Here is an 18,112-nt window from a genome sequence, read left to right as displayed (position 1 = left end):
ATATATATATAATGATTCTTACATTAAGTCCACCTCCAATTATAATTCCTTCAACAAATAGTCATAACTCTTGACAATATAATTTTGTGAACAGGCCTGTAGTGAACAACATTTAACAATGAACGTTACTTTTCATAATGGCTAGAAACAATCGTTTTTCTTCCGTAACTCTACGTTACATGTTTGAAGATGATTTAGGGTTACCAGCAATTCAACAACTTATGATCTATATAAATAAAAATGGAAGACCAAATGTGTTGATAAGAGGAAAACCCGAGGTCCGATCAATATAGCGGAGAGAAAAATCGGAATTTTTTTGGAAAACTCTGAAGCAAGGTCGGAAAATCCATAAAATTGAATTTCCATTTGTTCTACAATTACATCATGAAATTCGTCATCATTCGCTCAGTAAGAAAACGCGAATGTTCGAATGAGTTCATATAAAAAAAAATTGGGCGAGACGAAGTTCGCCGGGTCAGCTAGTTCTAAATACATTAGGTAGGGGAAAGGGAAACCCCCAACCTTCGAATTGTCCGATTTGGGCCAAATATGCACCGATTTGTTGTATAGCTTCATAATGCGTCTCTCATGGTCTTTTTGACGAAAAGCTCTAGTGTTCGATTTTTACAATCTTCTCTTGATCCCAATTTCGCAATGCGAGAAAATTGTGGTATTCGCTTGGTGCCTAATCCGGAATATATGGTGGATGCATTGGAACTTCCCAACCAAGTCACTACGGACGTGTGTGGCCTTGTGTTGTCCTGATGGAACACAACACCTCTTCTGTTGGTCAATTCTGATCGTTTCTGGTCAATCGCTAGTTTCAAACGGTTCTATTGTTTACAGTAGAGATCTGAATTAAGTGTTTGGCAATACGGAGCAACAAATAATAAACGATTCCTTTAAAGTCCCTCAAATCTACAGTGGCACCTTACTGGCCGTTAGTCCAGATTTGGCCACCGTTTGAGACACTCGCCACGCTTCTACCATCTTTTTCACACAATATTGTCATATGTGATCCATTTATCATCCCCAGGTACCATCCATTCAAGAAATAGGTCGGGTTCATTCCATTTAGCCAAAGCATCGCAGATAGAAATTTGATCTATCATGTTTTTTTTTGTGTTAATTGGTGTGGTACCCAATTGATATGGCATCATATTCTCTATCAGATTAGGATTAGGATAGGATAGGATAGTGAAAAACGTACTTTTTCGTTTATTTTACGCCATCCTCAAATCTTCGAGATAAAAATTGGGGAAAAAGAAATGTTGTATTTCTGATCGAAATTTGACGCTCTATTTAACATATATGCGTCGTTTTGTTCGCAAACCTGTTGCCATTTAGAAGGCAACTTCATTATCCCCACCTTATAACCCCCCCCCCTCCTCCTTATTTGCAAAAAACTCAGACAGCCAGTTGTCGCAAGCCTCTTTTGAGGCCAACTTTGTATCACCAAGGGCGTTTTGCATGGACCGGAAGAGATGATAATCACTTCGAGCCAGGTCCGGACTATACGGTGGGTGCAATAGGACATCCCATCCGAGCTCCCTTAGCTTCTGGCGGGTCATCAAAGATGTGTGAGGCCGAGCGTTGCCCTGGTGAAAAACAACACCATTCCTATTGATCATTTCTGGCCGCTTCTGGTCAATCGCCTGCTTCAAACGGTCAAGCTGCTCACAGTAGAGAACCGAGTTGAGGGTCTGGCCATAGTTGAGCAGCTCATAGTGGATGATTCCCTCCCAATCCCACCAAACACACAGTAAAACCTTCCTGGTCGTCAATCCGGGCTTGGCGATGGTTTGGGCCGGCTCACCGCGCTTCGACCACGACTTATTCTCTTTAGGTTGTCGTACGTGATCCACTTTTATCACCAGTCACCATCTTCTTCAAAAATGGGTTGAGTTCGTTCCGTTTCAGCAGTGCATCGCAGGCGTTGATTCGGTCTAAAAGATTTTTTGCGTCAACTCGTGTGGCACCCATACATCCAGCTTTTTTAGGAATCCAATCTTCTGCAAATGGTTCCAAACGGTTTAATGGTCTATACCCAGTTCCTGACCAATCGAGCGAGTGCTAACATGCCGGTCTACTTGGATGATTTCAACGATTTTATCGGTTTCCACGATGATTGGCCTACCAGTACGGGGTGTATCTTCGACAACCACTACACCAGAACGAAATCGATCAAACCAACGGTGTGCTGTGCGAATCGTTACAGTATCGGGTCCATAAACTACACGAATTTTCTCGGCCGCCTTCGTTGCAGTTTTACCTCGCAAGTAGTAAAAATGTAAAATATGGCGAATTTCTTGCTTGCTGGACTCCATCTTTGACGCGCTATAACTTGAGACCAGGGCACGGCATAGTCATAGTCAACTGAGGATAGTCGGCTGACTCACCGACTGACTCTATCCGTAGTCAGTTAGTAATTGCTTTTGGCTTCTTCACGCAGTTTCTCCGCCAAAACGACTGAACAGTCAGTCGGGCGTTTAGTCGCTATCTCCCTCTACCGACTCGACTATATCATTTCATTCTTCCCAGTCAAATTGTCCTCATTGCATTTTAAAGTGACTTCCCCCAAAACGAATTCGTTCCTCTCTCTCTTTCCCATGTATATTTATGCATGCATCGATGTTTGAGTTCACCGTGGTTTAACAAACGGTACAGGTAAGCTAGATTTTTTTGTATCGTACACGAAAATTACTCACACGTATAAAATAGCGTGCTGTGTGTGAGCTATTTTGCACGGCTAATACTTACTAATACTAACGCGAGGACCTTTATAGCATACTTGATAAATATCTAAGTTCGTTGGTGTGAGTTCACGATGGGTAGAAAATAAACCGTCCATTTGATGGGGTAACTTCTTTTTTGCATCAGGAGTCATGTTTTCGTTCCTCTTTATATGGACGTACAATAAGATTGCATACGGTGGTGACAAAATTAGTGTCAGTGGGAAATGGAAATGTGGATTGAAGTCAGTTGAAAGAAGAGGCAGATTTGTATTCATTAGTCGAGTCAGTTAAAATAACCACTGACTGGACTAGTTCACCAGTCATCCTCGTTAAAGAGCGAACACGAAATTATTGCGTACCGAAAATGTCATGCCAATTTTCTCATAATATTTAGAATCAAAGCAAAATTTTAGGGTAGTTTTATACATATATTTACTTCAAAAATCAAAAGAAAAGTTAATCGATGGAGCCTTGAGTGTAAAATTGAACGCATTTTCGCTTGATGCCCTCTATCAAAGTCTTTACAGTGTCATCCGGTACCAGTTTCTCAGTTTTTTCCCATTTTCTTAACATGTCCTTCTCGTCTTTGATTGTCTTTTTGCTCTTCCGAAGTTCCCGCTTCATTATTGCTCCACCGGGCGCAGCTCCGGACAGTTTGGCGGGTTCATGTCCTTTGGAACAAAATGGACAGAATTGGCCTCATACCACTCCAGGGCACTTTTAGAATAGTGACATGATGCCAAATCTGGCCAAAATAGCGGAGCTTCGTCGTGCTGCTGCAAGAACGGCAAAATGCGCTTCTCGAGGCACTCAGATTTGTAGATCTCGCCATTTACTGTGCCCTTTGTCACGAAAGGCTCACTCCTCAGTCCACAAGAGCAGATGGCCTGCCAAACGAGATATTTGGAGGCGAAGTTCGACATTTTCTTCTTCTAAAATATGTCGTCCACATCGAACTTGCTATTGCCGGTAAAAAACTACAACCCCGGAGTTTGCTTAAAATCGGCTTTTATACACGTTTCGTCGTCCATCACACAGCAGCCATATTTTGTCAGCATCTTCTCGTAGAGCTTCCGTGCCCGAGTTTTAGCCGTCGATTGTTACCGCTCATCGCGGGTTGGGAAGTTCTGTACCTTGTATGTATGTAGTCCAGCTCTCTTCTTTGCATTCTGGACGTAGCTCTGCGACATGCCGATCTTTTTAGCCAAATCATGGCTTGAGACGTTGGGATTTGCTTTAATCATCCGCTTCACCTTTCCCTCCGTCTTTTTGTTCTCCGGTCCCGGTTTTCTTCCAGCTCCTTTGCCGTGGTCCAAAGTCAACCGCTCCTGGAACCGCTTCAACACTCTGGAGACGGTTGAATGGTGAATGTTCAACATTCTTCCCAACTGCCGGTGTAGACAGGTCAGGAAATTCCAGGTGTTTGGAAAGAATTTGTTTTCTCAACTCGCGTTGGTTCACCTCCATTTTCGTTGAATCGAAAAACACGACTTCGAGTTTGACAGCATGTAGACAATACACATCAATGAGAAAGTGTGCAAAATTTGGTTGATTTTTACCCAATGGTAAAAAAGTTATGCCCTAAGTGGTGCGGACTCAATCCACTTCATTCTCAAGCAAATTCTTGCATGTTTTCAAGCGATTTCTTGCAATAAATTCTCAGACCACCAAAGATGCCAGATTTACAAATATGTTTGTAAATTTACAGACATATCTGTAAAACATTCATCACATCTATTCATCACATCAAAAATATTTGACTCACCATATGACATTTTTCCATAGTTTTAATACAGAAAAGTTATTATATTTAGTATATATCAATACACATGACGTTAGACCAGCGATACTCAACCTGCGGCCCGGCAGTCCTTCTTGTTGGCCCATCTGGTGTGTATGATGTTTGGAACTCATACACATAAGTACTTTTGCCTTGACATCATTGCAGACGAAAAAGAGGATACGGTTATTCACAATTAATGAACAATTGCATTCTCTGCAGGTAAGGAAAAATCTTGAACGAAAATTGTCTCTGATAATTATTTTCTGTTCTAGACAAGATTGTTTTGCTGAAATGCAAGGAGATTTATTGAAAAATAGTGAAGTTAGGGTCAGGACTATGCAACCTATGTATTTAAACAACATCGAATAAAAATTTTCATTCTATTTTCAACAACTTACATTTGCTTTCGGGTCTGCTTATGACGAAATATGGGTTACTGTTCGATATTGTTACGACAGACATGGTTCATGGCCGTGTGGTGGTCTAAAACTTGTATAGCCTTGCATGGCGGATGGAAAATATACACTGCATTTTTTTTTTAAAATAAAAACGACAAGACCGCAAGCCTTGGTGGATGTCCAATATATCAACGGAGAAATACTGTGTTTTATAAAAATTAACAACGCGTATGTTTGTGTATGTATGTGTATGTATGTATGTGTAGATCGTTGAAACATTTAAACACACTTACAGCACATAAGTTATTAAGTGGTCCGAAAAATCATTTTTTTCCACTTTTTCCCAAAAATGACAAATGAAAATTAATAACATTTGAATCACTGAATCGATTTAGATGATCGACATATAAAATTGACCTAGCCTTTTATAAAAAAATATTTAACTTGCGAAAAACATAATTATATTTTAGTAATTATTGATTGTAGTCGTTTTTTATTTTTTTTATGACTTTGGACTAGAGGGCGCTATATATTTTTATATTTTTTCTTGAAAGCTGAGGATTTTTTACACAACATATCTCGATATCAGGGTTGCTATTTTTTCGTTTTTTAGATATGATTTTAAAAAAAAATCATTTTTTCCCATTTGTCCAAAAATAACTTTCTGCAAAAAATCATAACATTTGAACTACTGAACCGATTTAGATGATCGATATATTAAATTGAAGCCAATAAGCAAAACTCACACTTGCGGGAAGATTGGATTCTAGTAGCATAGGTCTAGTTTAGTCACATATGAATATTGATCGAAGACTTAAAACATGTTAAATTTACAAAATTCTAACTTAAAAACAATAATTATAGCATCTCTGATATCGAGATATGTTAAGTAAATACTCCTCAGCTTTCCATAAAAAAATATAAAAAAATATAGCGCTCCTATCTTTAACCGAGAAAACTATGAAAAACTAACTCAATCCATAATTACAAAAACAAAATTCAATTTTTTCGCAAAAGTAATATTTAAAAAAAAAATATATCTCGTAAGCTTCAATTTGATATGTCGATGATATGAATCGGTCCAATAGTTCGAAAGTTATGACTTTTTGTAGTGGGAAAAATGGGGAAAAATTGTTTTTCGAACCATCGATTAGTTTTGCAAAATCATATTTCAAAAAAGAAAAAAATAGCATCTCTGATATCGAGATATTTTATGCAAAAGTGCTCAGCTTTCAATCCATATTAAAAATAGGATCCATAGGATTATATGCAAGTTAAATATATCTCAATTAAAGCTCATTGGCTTAAATTTGATATGTCGATCATCTAAATCGGTTGAGTGGTTCGAAAGTTATAAATTTTTGAAAAAAGTCATTTTGGGAAAAAGTGGAAAAAATGATTTTTGGGATCACCCTAAAATGGAAATGGGCACCCTAATGACAAATTAAAAAAATACGAGTTTAATGTTTTGCGATAAAGAACAAAATTACCACTTTTGACGAAGAGCTGAGAACCACTATATTAATTTGGCATGGAATGGCTGTATATATATATATACAGAATACAATCTTACGTGCATCGTGATGTACAAAGTATTAATGAATAAGTGAAAATTAACGTTAAAAGACATTTCTATAGATCTGCACACTTTTACAGACTTTTCCACATTTTTAACAGACATTCACATGTTTTTACAGACTTTTTTTAAAAATCATCTGGCAGCTCTTCCTTCCACTTTTTATCGAATATTTCCAAATCGCAGGAGTAAACATTTACGTGACTCTGACTTTGTTTGTTTTTATTACGTTCGGAAAAACGTTATGACAAAGAGAGGGGACATTAAAAATGCGTTGCTCAGTGAAAGTCTTTTAGAGATGCAATGGTTAATTAAACAATTGACGGAAAAATGTAATTCGTTCATTTTATAATTTTACTTATTTTTGCCCTTGACAACAATACCTCTTTTATAGTGTTGATTATCATAAGAAAAATAACACTCCTGATCGTTGGATCTCTTTTGACATTTCAATTGGATCTTTTTTGACAGCCGTTTTGATTCAGTCCGCACTACCTAGGTTATGCCCTGTTGAATGTGTCGCAATAATTTCGTGTTCGCCCTTTAGTCAACGCTAGTCAATTCATTTTCTAGTCAAGTCATTTTTTTGACGTAGGACTACGTCTAACCGGAAGATATAGGGGGTGAAATGGAAATTTAGGCACTGAACAAGTAGGAAAAAATGCAAGATTTGGAACGCTTATAACTCGAGCATTTCTCAATAGATCGCAAAGGTTTTTGCATCAATTGATAGGAAATATATCTATATATCTATCATAACGAATAAGATTTCATTTTTCTTGAGATAAATAATTGAATAATTGTGAAATATCAAGCATTGTCCAAATGCACAATGTGCCCATTTTTGATTGGTACTTTTTGTGCTCCTCAAATCGTACCGACCAAAACGGGCAACCAGAGCAGCAGCAAAATAGAATGAAGCACGATTGGGAAGGAAAAAGAAAAAAAAGAACGAAACATTGGTCGCAGTCTCATACATGCGTAATGCTCGAGCTAACCAGTCAGCTTAAAAATCCATGCTCCGCTGCCGTAACGATCATTCTCATCCAAACCGTACACCACATCGGTTCGCATCACAACACATCAACAAACCAACCCAAGCAGCCATGTCTGGACATGGTAAAGGAGGAAAAGTGAAGGGAAAGGCAAAATCCCGCTCGAACCGTGTTGATGTGGAGTTCCCCGCAAAGATAGCTAGGCCGAGCGCGTTAGTACCAGTGCACCAGTCCACCTAGCCGGCGTTATATAGTTTCGGCCGCCGAAGTGATCGAGTTGGTTGGTAAAGCTGCTCGCGACGATAAGAAAACCCGCTTTCAGAACAGAACACATTCGGTTCGGTGGACATCAAGACAACAACAGGCAGTAGCAGCGAGTGGCGAGTGGCAAACGCAATCGCAAAACGGCAGCAGGTAGAAGAAGGAAAAAGTTTGTTCTTTATACAAACTGCTTTGGTGGCAAATCCAGAACAATGCGGCATCGAGGGCGTTCGAAATAGTTTTTTTCAAAACCACGAGTACTAAGTTTTCTAAATTGGAGCCAATTCATAAAACAAGGCGCTTTTCAGGGCCATTAAACCTTCCAAAAAAGAGTTTAGGAAATACAGTTCAATGCTTTCTAAAACAATATCCAAAATAATAATAAAACACATATTGATTTTTTCATAATTTGTTTGCCAGGATATGATGAGTATGTGAATTTGGCACATGTTCTGAGGTTATTGACTTTCACCAATTCTTAAATTGCTTCTAGATTGAAAGTACAGTAATTTACACTTATCTCGACATTTAGCTAATTGGACGGACCTGTAAGGCGACATATTTAGTTGGACATTTTTGTAAACATAGAGTTCGGGGTCCAAATTATGACCCCACATTGAAAGTCGACACTGTACCACTGTCATCGCAAATGTTCAATTACAGATTAAAATTACCTCCAATCCGACACTGAGTGGTGGTAATGCGACGTGCCATTGAATGTAATTTACTGTACAATATGTCACAAGCTGGATGGGAAGAAATTTTCCAACTGTGAAAGCTGTGGCGAGTGGTAAACGCAATCGCTAAACAGAAAGGTTTAGCCGAACAAGATGGGGATATCAAGTGATAACAAAACAATAAACTCTTTAGATTGAAGATAATTTTGTGATCCTGAAAAGGACTCTTTTTAGCCTGCCTGTGAATCCAACGAGCGAACAAATCGTAATGAATGTATTTTTTTGCCATCGCTGCCTTTTAACGCTCATTCGTTCGTCTCGTTGGACTCGCCCCTTTGGCTGAGTCTGTCTCTATCCAGTGAGCGTGTACCGCTAGTGTATAAAACGCGCGGATCCGCTGAAAAATATATCATTCTCTTTCAAACCGTAAATCAGTGTGGATCGGTGCCGGAGCACCAGTATACCTAATAGCGGTTATAGAATTTTGGCCGCCGGAGTGCTCGAGTTGGCTTGCAAAGCTGCTCACGACAATAAGAAAACCCGCCTGCAGAACAGAGCCCATTTGGTTCGGTGGCATTAACTAGTTTCAGCGAGTGGCAAACGCAATCGCAAAACGGCAGCAGGTAGAAGAAAGAAAAAGTTTGTTTATACAGACTGCTTTGGTGGCAAAACCAGCCACCGTAAAACACGGCGCTTTTCAGGGCCATTAAACCATTCAAAGAAGAGTTATTAGAAGTTTTTCACAATACCAAAGCATTCTAAAGTGACATAATATGACATATAATATAAACTGTTCTTTTTGTTTATGCTTGTTCTTGAACTTATTGGTGGTTGGGGTTTTTTAAATTGATCATTCAGTTTTCACAAACCCATGTATGGTTTCCGAATTAAAAGTGGCTTCAAATTACAACATATTGTATGCAGGAAATTACAACATATTGTATGCAGGATTTTATTGTATGCAGGACAATTACAACATATTGTATGCAGGATTACCCATTTTTCAGGTAGATAGGTAGGAATTCACGTAGGAGAAGAAAATAAAACAATATATTTAAAATATATATTTAGCAAAAGCTGTCCCCTTTGTATAGTCCTACGTCACTCCGGTTATATCACCGACATTACCCACCCGTCTTTTTTTGTTGGCGGTGACTGCCGAAGCAGCTCTAGTCGAAGCAGAGCTACTGGGAGTAGAGTCGGTCTTCATTTTTCACCATCGAAGATTTCGGGCCCTGCTTGAGACTGAAAAGGACAATCACAGCACTGTCAAAACGACACTTGTAGCACAGATTGTCGTCTTTAAATAGCCGTATAGTATGACTCGATGCGATAAGATATGTTTAAGTGTTGCCATATATTGACAATATACGACATTTCTTTTTCCCCAACCCAATATACTTCAAAAAGGCCTGGCTGGGTACGGGAGTAAATTGTGCCCACAAACCAAATCACCAGCTGTATGGAAAAATATTGTATAGGGTACTAAATATGAAATTTTGACAGTAGTACCATATATTTGAGTTCTTATATGATACCTAAACTAAACATTTGGTGATTTGGTTTGGGGGCACTTTTCACTCCCGTACCCAGCCAGGCCTTTTAGAAATATAAAAAAAAAAGATTTTATTGTACCGCGCAACACTGAAAAACATCTGAAAAAAATCACAAATATATAGAAAAGCCGTAGGAACACATTTAAATATGAATTAGAGTAGTACTGAATCTCTAAATCCCAAAAAAAATCAAAATTTCTAATTTTTTTTTAGTACTTCAATTTTTGATGATTTTTTTTATAATTTTTCTTGATACACCTTAGTGAGATGCATATTCAGTTTTTTTTCAAATTTTTATCTCGAAGCTTTTGAGGATAGATCCTATGTTAAGCCACATAGGGGTTAAAGAAAACCGCCAAAATTTCTTATTTAATATCCTATACAATATTTGCCATACAGCTAGCGACTTGGCTTGGAGCACGGCCAGGCCATTTGAGTGAAAATTTTTACTTGACGTTCTTTTATGAATTTTATGGACTCAACCATAAATTTTCAGATATTCCTAGTAAAACTTACCACTATAAAATACAATTATCTTAGACACAATTTCCGCATGCGATTTTTTTATCATTCGAAAAAAAAGTTTTTCATTCTCCTAAAATATTTCTTTGATATAAAGAAGTTATTTTTCATTCATAATTTTGACGTAGGACTACGTCTTTCATTTCTATACCGGGGTGTAAAAACAAAGTTTCGAGAACGAAAGCGTTACGCTGGAGACCGAGATTTTGAGCGTTAATAGCTCTTAAACAACTGAACGAAATGGTATGATAAACACTTCATTTGAAAGATAAAATGTCTACGCGTCAGATACTTGTTACTTTTTCATCCAAAAACTTGTTTCAATAGTCTTAAAATTGCTTTCAAAACAGGCTATTGAAATCACCAATCGGTATATAAGCGAGCGCCGCTCGTAAACCCACTCAGTTATGATTGAACAGCGATTGGAGCATGTTGTCGCTGTTGTTGTGAAGCTAATTTCGTTTATCATGAGTACGCTGATGAACGGTGTCACCAAGAGCCTGTTTGTGCACCTAAGGCCAAAAGGGAATCCACCAGGAGGAGAGTGATGCCACGGTTCCGCTTGAAACATCGGAGCAGCCGCCACACACACACACACACACACACACATGGACGATGCTTTCCATGCAAAACGCGTCACATCATGCCCAAGGACATCCAGCTGGCCCATCGTATCCGAGGAGAGCATGCTATATTAGCTTAGCATATAATCAACAGCCCTTTTCAGGGCTCCAATTTTGATGGATTAGAGTTCAGAAAAGTTTTTTACAGGCCGAACTGAAAGGAGCATTTAGCGAAAATCGTGGTGTCGATGATAATTCGATACCGATAGGTGCCATGGATATGGATTGCATAATGAAGAATATGAAATACAAGAATACAAATACATGTAGTGAATATATCCCCATATCGAAGAAATCACTTTGATGAAACTGTTTACCGTTTGTCGTTTTTAAGTGTTGGGAAAGGGCATTATATTTGCTGAGTAAATTCCAAGAAAAAATCCATTCCTTCTTTAAGCGTGATTCATTCTGCTTCGGATCAACAGAACAGTGATAATCATTTCATACAAAAGATAAAATGTCCAAGAGTTATATGATTGCTATTTATTGAGTCGGAAAATTGTTTCAATAGCTTAATGATAGCTTCGAAAACAGGTTATAAAATGACGCTTCCTTTGCTTTCGTTCATTTCTTACTCTACTCTCGCACCGTGACGACTCGTTTGTTTGGGACCAAGGAGATAGCAGGTTAGTCTTTCAGTGGTAAGGCACACGAAAGCAGCTCTAATAAGCGCACCAGCCGCAGGATTGGTGAAGAAGCCACATCGCTATCGACCGGGAACTTTGCGTGAAATTCATCGCTATCGGAAGTCGACCGAATTTCTGATCCGCAAGCTACCTTTGCAGCTTTTGGATCGTGGAATTGCTCAGGAACTCAAAACCGACTTGCGCTTCCAAAGTTCCGCGGTTATGACGCTGCAGGAGGCTTATTCGAAGATACAAATTTGTGTGCTATCCACGTAAAACGCGTCACATCATGCCCAAGGACATTCAGCTGGCCCGTCGAATCCAAGGAGAGGGTGCTATATTAGCTTAGCATATAATCAACGGCCCTTTTCAGGGCTCCAAATTTGATGGATGAGAGTTCAGAAAAGTTTTTTGCAGGCCAAACTGAAACGAGAATTTTCGTTTGGATGCCATACAGCATCGAGAAAATTCCGGAAAGATCTAATCGTTGCTGAAAAATAATCTGCCAGTTCCCTGGGAATTGAAGAATACATCCATGCGAAAGAGTTTTTTTTAATGTTTTCTAATTATATGGCGAACACAGCGACCAAATACATTTGATTTCGTAATTTTTCAATCAAGTGTAATTAGCTGGAAAGCTTCTGAAGATTATTCTTTCCCATCAGTATGATATTTTCGTATCCAATATTGGATGCATAACATGAAAAACGGAAAATGTTTCGTATCGCCAAAATTATATAATTTTCAATCGATTATTGCTCAGTCGCCGAAATTTTCATACTCAGAGAGTTCATTCTCCTCTAGTTTGCCTTCCAAATTGCCATCGTAAACCACACCTTCTCTCGATTCAATCACGCACGAAAAGCATACTGAAATGATATTCTGGTGGTGAACCCATTCATTTTTCGTGAGGCGTCGTGCACAAATTACGTAACGCGATAAGGGGGGAGGGGTTAGATGTTGCGTTACTTTCTGTTTATTAGAGATAGGAAATTGCGTTACGAAAGGGAGGGGAGGTTCAAAATCCGGATTTTTGCGTTACGTAATTTGTGCACGACGCCTGAGGACATCGACAAGACAACATCGTTACTGAACGAGCTGAACGGCGAGGGATCGAGGTATTCATTACCTGGCTTGACCTGATCTGAAATGCAATCAGTTTGTTTTAACTGTGAGGGAGCGCATAAAAGCCGATCGATCAGAAGGAGAAGAGAAGGTGACCAAGAGAGTATCAGCATCGAAATACGGTTCCTCGGGAAGACATAGAAGCAGCCGCCACACACACACACACATACACGCGCGCAACTCTTTTCGTTTGCTGGTTATCGAGAGGAAACCTGGAAAGAAATGATCGTTGCTGAAAAATAATCTGCCAGTTCCCCTTGGAATTGAAAATTACATTCAAGCGAGTTTATTTTAATGTTTTCTATCCATATAATACTGCGACAACATACATTTGGTTTTGTGATTTGTCAATCAAGTGCAGTTAACAGGAAAGCTTCTGAAGATTATTCTTCAGAACAAGGTTTTTTGTATCCAATATTGGATGCATAAAACCTTGAGTCTTCAAAGTAACACTCTCGTTTTTGAAGTCACCCAAATATTTATTTATTCATTCATTCAGGATGGATTTAGATTCAACTTCAAACAAATGATCTCTAAATCAACGATAGTCCTACGTCACCCTTGCGGTTATACCATAGATATAACCCACTTCCTGTTTTTTGTTTTTATATTAAAAATGTGTTCATTCCGCCTGAAAATCCATTTTTATCTTTGACGCTCCACAAACCTGTAAAACGATGTTCAATGTCGTCAACGCGAATAGACACTTTCGACATGTTTGGAGTACTCTACTGAACTGATTCATCTAGTACTAATGTTTATATTTTCTCTGTATTATAGTGACTTTCAGCCTTTTGGCCGATTCATCACGGTACGGGTGTTAACCACTACGCCAGATCGCCTCCACAATGCTAAACTTGACACTTATTGTGGAGGGATACAATCAACGCTCCTGTTCAGAACAGCCTATATTGAAACACTAACTTTACGAAACAACCACACTAAAGAAGTATCAACATTTCCTGTCCGTTCTCTGTTTTTATTTTTGTTTTTGTTTGCTTATGTCTCTATATAAAGATTTCTAGAAACTAAAGTAGAAAATATTGGATTGAGGAAAGAGAGATGTCGTATATTGTCAATATATGGCAACACTTAAACATATCTTGTGTTGTACTTATCGCATCGGTTCATACTATACGGCTATTTGAAGACGACAATCTGTGCTACAAGTGTCGTTTTGACAGTGTTGTGATTGTCCTTTTCAGTCTCAAGTTATAGCGCATCAAAGATGTAGTCCACCAAGCAAGAAATTCGCCATATTTTACGTTTTTACTACCTGCGAGGTGAAACTGCAACGAAGGCGGCCGAAAAAATTCGTGTAGTTTATGGACCCGATACTGTAACGATTCGCACAGCACACCGTTGGTTTGATCGATTTCGTTCTGCTGTAGTGGCTGTCGAAGATACACCCCGTACTGGTAGGCCAATCGTCGTGGAAACCGATAAAATCGTTGAAATTATCCAAGTAGACCGGCATGTGAGTACTCGCTCGATTGACCAGGAACTGGGTATAGACCATGAAACCGTTTGGAACCATTTGCAGAAGATTTGATTCCAAAAAAAGCAGGATGTATGGGTGCCACACGAGTTGTCACAAAAAAATCTTTTAGACCGAATCAACGCCTGCGATGAACTGCTGAAATGGAACGAACTCGACCCATTTTTGAAGAAGATACGTATGACGTACGACAACCTAAAGCGAAAAAAGTCGTGGTCGAAGCGCGGTGAGCCGGGCCAAACCATCGTCAAGCCCGGATTGACGACCAGGAAGGTTTTGCTGTGTGTCTTCTATTATTTGCTGACAGGCAAAAATTTACCGATGTTCACGAATTTTGTGCTAAGGTCAGATATATTTTCACAAAGTTTAATAAAATTTGTCCTTTTTTCAGCGTCAGAAGCTGGTTGAAAATCCTATGGCAAAGACCACACATGAATCGCATCATGAATGGCAAATTCAAAGATATGCGTATAGTGATTCAAGTAGGAAATATTTTCCTTAATATATATGAATTTTTCACGGCCTTAACTCGAATTAACCGAAGTTTCTGTCGTTATTTGCATGATTAGTAATGGTAGAAGCTAACACTACAGCTGCGAAAGCCTTGGAAATTCGCGATCGGCAATGATCGCTAGATGTCCAGACATAAATCGTAGAAACGGTAACGTGAAATATTAGGTCAAAATGTCGAAAATATACAAAGCGACAATTGTATCGGGTAGCCTTGCGGAGAAAAAAATTAACTTATTTTCTGCTTTCTTTTTCATGACAACTCAGATACTTTGTTGTCGGACTACCTGCCAAAGGCTGACATAATGTGTATTTAGTTCGGTTTGGAATAGATCATCAGTTCAATCAACCGTTTTGTTACATCACTAGACTATTAGACAAGGGTTAACCACCAAAACCGGCATTTATTTCATGCATATAGAAAATAGAAACAATTGCAATTCAATAAATTTCATATCAAATAAATAATTATAATCATCCACGAGAAACGCCAAAATTCGCTTGTTGTGTTTGGTTCTATGGAAATTTGACCTCATTCAAATTATATTACCGGAATAAACAAGCGAAGATCCGATGGGAATTCGATTAGTACCTCACCAAATGCTGGCGATCGAGGGACGGAGTATATTGATCGATCAATCACATCGGCGTGAAACATAAAGCATGAAGTATATAGAGTAAACGTGGTTTTGCCGATTGAACGGTTTACGTTTCGCCCCGAGGCGAAAAAGTAGGTAAAATCATTGTATAACACTAAAGCGCACACTAGCTTGGTCTATTCTTCAACACTTCGCTGTGATATAGTGCGTAACTAACTCGCGTGTAAATATTTTGAAATAGTTTATAACTTTGGTTGGAAAGACAAGCAGTATTTTACATTACGCAAAATAAAATTATACATTTAGCATGACCACATAGATTAACAAAAATATGAATAGACATTTGAAGATAAAAATAGAACGATAAGTGCAACAAAAGCTAACCTAATTATTGAACATTTATTGTGGAAGAAGTAAAACACTTCTTCGGGAAGTACTAACGGGTGAGTCATAAGCAGCAGGACTAAATGAAAACACATTTGATAAAAAAGTAGTTTTGTAATTCTATTCTTTAGTGCATTTTCACAAGTCCATACAATCTACGTTTGAGGTGTGAAATAATTAGACAGATAGTGACTCTTCATTTTTAATTTTCCTCAAGATTTCCGAAACCCTCGCCATGATGCTCTGGACTACCTTGAGGTCCACTTTTTAGACACATCTGATTATACGGGATTTGAGTTATTCAGCTGTAGTGGCTGGTGGACATTATGCCTAAATCCAAGAAAAAACCAATCCGTACTCTAAAGCTTGATTCATTGATAGGATCAGGAATTCTCAAACTATTTTGGGCAAGAGACCCCTTTTCCAGAATGAAGAGATACCATCAACCTCTATAGCCAAATTTTTCAAAAAAAATATCTATATCTCATTCATACAAAATACTTACCAATTTAAAAACTTTGCGGTTGGTCAAGTGTGTTCTCGTCAAAAAAAAGACATAAAATTTAGTAAATATCAAGTGTAATTAATAATTATGAATACAAATTACAAAAATAATAATTTCTAATAAAATGTTAGTTAATCTTTTGACAAGTTAGTTCTCGTAACAAAACTTATACAGTATCTTCAAAGTTTGGAATGAATGGGATGAAAACTGATTTTGGGAGTCGACGAGGTCTAAAAATATATATAGTGCACCCGTGGCCGAGTGGTTAGCGTCTCAAATTATCATGCCGGGTGTTCGGGTTCGATTCCCGTTCTGGCCGAGGGATTTTTCGTCAGAGAAATTTCCTTCGACTTGCACTGTGGTCATGCGTATTCAAGAGCTTGCCCCTATGAATACATTCAAGGTGTGTGTTATTTGGCTTAAGAAATCTCAACTAAGTATTAATAAATGACGCTAGTTAACGCATACGTTGAGACGGCAAAAGTTCCATAGGGAACATTAACGCCATTCAAGAAGAGGCCTAAAAATCGACCTCGTCGACTCCCAAAATCAGTTTTCATTTATGTCAAACCTGGGAAACGTACATTGACTCCAAGGACATCGACCACTTTGAGAATCCCTGGATTAGATGATTAGAATCCGAAATCACAAAACCAATTGTATCTCGGGTTAATTAAAGATACAAAAAATGTTTTTATATCAAAATAAAGATAGTTTATTGTTCTTTTAAAAAAAATATATTGAAAAATTACCGTTACAGTTTTGATGAATTTTCGTACTTTTCTTCGGATACCCTCATTCATAATTTCTATCTTAAAAATGTATTCATTTCGCCTGAAAATCCATTATTATCTTTAACGCTTCACAAACCTGTAAAACGATGCTCAATGTCGTCAACGCGAATAGACACTTTCGACATGTTTGGAGTATTCTACTGAACTGATTCATCTAGTACTAATGTTTATTTTCTCTGTATTATAGTGACTTTCAGCGGTCGATTCATCACTCGGATAACTTTTATTCCGAAGGAAGAATGTCGGGAGTAAGAATTGAACTCGTGACCTTTAGCATGAGAGGTACAGATGTTAACCACTACGCCAGATCGCCTCCTTTGTAGAGACGAATGAACTCTCAGAGTTTAAAGTCTCTCTAATTCAATACCTTCCTTCCTTCCCGCCTCCACAGTGCTAAACTTGACACTGATTGTGGAGTATACTTCATCAGGATACTATGCCCGGAGAATATTAATGATTTAACCACTGGAAGTTGTCCAAAATACATCCTCATGTACGTTTTGTCATCCATCAGCATGCATCCTTCGTACTTCGTCAAAACTTTGTTATACAGCTTTCGAGCACGTCTTATAGCCACCACATAAATGCAGCATGCGATGCATAGCCTTTATGCGTGCTATCGTGTACCTCTCTTAAGTAGACCACTCGGTGACCGCATCACTTGCACCCTTCATGCAGGCTGCAAGACTGTCTTGCTTCCAACACTCGGTCACTGCATTGGATGCACCCACCATGCTCTCGTTCGTACAGAACTACCAAAGAACAGATGGATAAAAACCACGCCCTGATACTTTGGTTAGAGTTGTGTCAAAAAGTCCTTGTCCGAGAGGCCCGGGATTGTCTTAATTGTTCTCAATACCTTCAACCACCGCTTCCGATCGTGAGTTTCACTACGACGTGTCCTCTGATCCATCCGAACAACATTTGTACGTTCACGGAAACCTT

At 38.6% G+C, this 18,112-nt stretch overlaps 1 protein-coding gene across 3 annotated transcripts in view; it reads left to right on the top strand.

Moving 5' to 3' along the window:
- LOC129768687 (uncharacterized) overlaps positions 1-18,112 on the top strand; it is a 109,621-nt gene that overhangs the window by 72,189 nt on the left and 19,320 nt on the right. The window lies entirely within an intron of this gene.

This window comes from Toxorhynchites rutilus, chromosome 1 (genome assembly GCF_029784135.1).
Source record: "Toxorhynchites rutilus septentrionalis strain SRP chromosome 1, ASM2978413v1, whole genome shotgun sequence".
NCBI lineage: Eukaryota > Metazoa > Arthropoda > Insecta > Diptera > Culicidae > Toxorhynchites > Toxorhynchites rutilus.
Note: the sequence above shows the minus strand (reverse complement) of the source record. Positions and strands in the feature narration are given on the sequence as shown.